The sequence below is a fragment of the Protomyctophum parallelum genome, assembly GCF_964188405.1.
Source record: "Protomyctophum parallelum genome assembly, chromosome: 10".
Taxonomy (NCBI): Eukaryota; Metazoa; Chordata; class Actinopteri; order Myctophiformes; family Myctophidae; genus Protomyctophum; species Protomyctophum parallelum.
The window spans coordinates 26843653-26847213 of NC_139704.1; positions in this window are offsets into that span (position 1 = coordinate 26843653).

Here is a 3561-nt window from a genome sequence, read left to right on the forward strand (position 1 = left end):
TCTGAAACGTGTGGTTATTTAGTGTGGTTGCCCTAACAGGGCAACCAGACTATTGTTATTGTAAATGAGGATACTTTGCTGCGCTACTCCTCCCACAGTTTTTGCCGCACACACTCGAGCCATATGTCAAATCGACCGGCTTCATCAGGAATCGTGTGCTTGTATTTTGCTAAGAGATCTGTTGTATATTTGCACAGCAAATGCAAAAAGTGTAACCGTTTGTTGCAGATTTATTTCTTTTTTGGGGGGGGGGATAAATCCCCTCCAAATTACTTGCATGATCACAGGGGTGACGTGACATTCTAATTGGCTAGCAAAAATGTGTGGGAGGGGCCTATATAAGCGATTGCGGCAACCACGCTTTGCAATTCTTCCAAAATTGCGACATTTCTAGTTAAACTTGTTAGTGAATATAGCAGATCTACAAGGTCACAGCGTGTCACATTGCGATGCGTTGTGAGCTTGTAATTGTGCTATTTCTTTTTGGACATCCAAGGTTTCATTTGAAAGACGATAAAGTATATTTTACTAACCATTATAAAAGCATAATTTGTTATACTATTAAATATCTAATTACTTGTTATTCATATTATAGCATACCATTGTATTTTGTAAAGTAATATCTTCATTATGAAAGTGTCGCACAATAGTGAATAGATCTACAAGCTCTTTGTCGGCCATTTTCCCAGTTTTTTAAATACAAAAATCACACCTGTGTAAAGTGAGGGGCGCTCGCCTCTTATACAGCAACATACATCTCATTCTGGCCAATCACAATTTGCACCCTTACTTTTATCTTCAATATGTACTTTGCTCAGCCAATCACAAGCCAATGTTTGTTCGTTCATAGGCATATTATGAAGAACCAGTTGTCCAGAGCCACCAATCACCAAAAGTGAGTACACCCCTCGCATTTCTGCAAAAAGATAATTATATCACTTCATGATCACAACACTGAGATGCAATGTAAAGTAGTCAGTGTGCAGCTTGGATATCAGTGTAGATTTTATTTAATTCAAGCTTTCCCTACAGCTGCAATGTTGGTGATTTTGACGTTTAATATAATTAGAGGACTTTGTTTGGATGAATGGGCTCTCACCTTGCTGGCAAGATGGCTGCGGTCTGAATATGGATAATTGTAACCCATTGAAAGACTGCTGGGGGTCCCCGGACCACACTTCGAGAAGCAATACCATAGGGTTTAGGAAAATCACCTTTTTAAATGGTTTTGGCAACTTTCACAACGTCCTGGATATTTTAGCAAATTCCCGCAATTTCACCACAAATTCAAATAAAACCCCAGCATATTCCATTGCATAATCAAAGACTTCTTTAGGGGCGCTAGCCCCTACAATGACAGATCCAAAACCAGAGCAGAACTCTCACCACGGCACTCAATTAATACAGTTGTAACCACTATTTCTGGACAATCCCTTTAAAGATGGAGTGCCGTGATTTCTTTCCACCCTAAAACATGATCATCAGGTCTGTCAAGGGTTCAGCCTCCAGGAAGAAACCCTAAATACAAAGTTAATGCACCATTGCACATAAAAATGACTCCAAGGTGTCTAATGAAGTACTGTCACATCATAGAAAAATTGTGGCACTCCCTCTTTAAAGGAATTTCTTCAGCCCTACATACAGTGCCTTCGGAAAGTATTCACACCCCTTCACTTTTACCACATTTTGTTTTGTTACAGCCTCATTTCAAAATGGATTAAATTCGTTTTTTTCCTCATCAATCTACACGCAATACCCCATAATGATGAAGTGAAAAAAGTTGTCTCAAATATTCTGTTAATTTATAAAAAATAAGAAACTGGAAAAACACATGTACATAAGTATTCACACTCTTGACTTAGTACCAAGTTGAGGCACCTTTGGCAGCAATTACAGCCTTAAGACTTTTTGGGAATGATCCTACAAGCTTGGCTCTGTCAGGTTAGACGGGGAGCGTCGCTGAACAGCTATTTTCAGGTCCTTCCAGAGATGCTCAATGGGGTTCAAGTCTGGGCTCTGGCTGGGCCACTCAAGGACTTTCACAGAGTTGTCCTAAAACCAATACTTCGTTATCTTAGCTGTGTGCTTGGGGTCGTTGTTGGAAGGTGAATCGTTGACCAAGTCGGAGGTCCTTAGCGCTCTGGAGCGCTAAGGACAGAATGTCTGTACACTGCTCCATTTATCTTTCCCTTTATCCTGACAAGTCTCCCAGTTCCTGCCGTTGAAAAACATCCCCACAGCATGATGCTGCCACCACCATGCTTCACCGTAGGGATGGTATTTGCCAGGTGATGAGCGGTGCCTGGTTTTCTCCAGACCGAAGCCTCTCCTCAATAAAAGGCACATGACAGCCGGGCGTCACAGCGCACTTGGAGTTTGCCAAAAGGCACCTAAACGACTCTCAGACCATTATTAACAAGACTCTCTTGTCTGATGAAACCAAAATAGAGCTTTTTGGCCTGAATGCCAAGCGTTAAGTCTGGAGGAAACCAGGCACCGCTCATCACCTGGCAAATACCATCCTTACGGTGAAGCATGGTGGTGGCAGCATCATGCTGTGGGGAGAAGGATAGAGGGAAAGATGAATGGAGCAGTGTACAGAGACATCCTGGATGAAAACCTGCTCCAGAGCGCTCAGGACCTCCGACTTGGTCAACGATTCACCTTCCAACAGGACAACGACCCCAAGCACACAGCTAAGATAACGAAGGATTGGTTTTAGGACAACTCTGTGAAAGTCCTTGAGTGGCCCAGCCAGAGCCCAGACTTGAACCCCATTGAGCATCTCTGGAAGGACCTGAAAATAGCTGTGTAGCGATGCTCCCCGTCTAACCTGACAGAGCTTGAGAGGATCTGCAGAGAAAGGGGGAAAATACCCCAAATTCAAGTGTGCCAAGCTTGTAGCATCATTCCCAAAAAGGCTGTAATTGCTTCCAAAGGTGCCTCAACTTAGTATAAGTCAAGAGTGTGAATACTTATGTACATGTGTTTTTCCAGCTTCTTATTTTTAATAAATTAACAAAATATGTGAGAAAACTTTACACTTCATCATTGTGTGTAGATTGATGAGGAAAAAAACGAATTTAATTCATTTTGAAATGAGGCTGTAACAAAACAAAATGTGGTAAAAGTGAAGGGGTGTGAATACTTTCCGAAGGCACTGTATATATACATTTTGGCCATTGATTTGACAATAGCCTATCTAATAAATAAATCTGCCATTTTCATTATGATTCTTATACATTTAAAAACTTGTGAAACAGGACATTGTGTTTAGAGTACAGCCACCTGTTCCACACCTCCATGGTTGTAGTTCTAAATGGATCTAAGCTCTATGGTTGGATCCATTTAGAACTAATCTTTTTCACAAAGATGCCACTAAATCCGTTACACCTCTGCAGTTCCAATGAAGCAGCAAGACGATGGATGAATGAACAGAATTTGCGTTAGAAAAATCTTTATTATGCAAACCAACAACATCCATTAAAATTGTATAATATGTTCACACACAAGGAATAAAAAGTTCCAAAGCTAAAGGCAGCCCATCCAGGTAACAAAGAT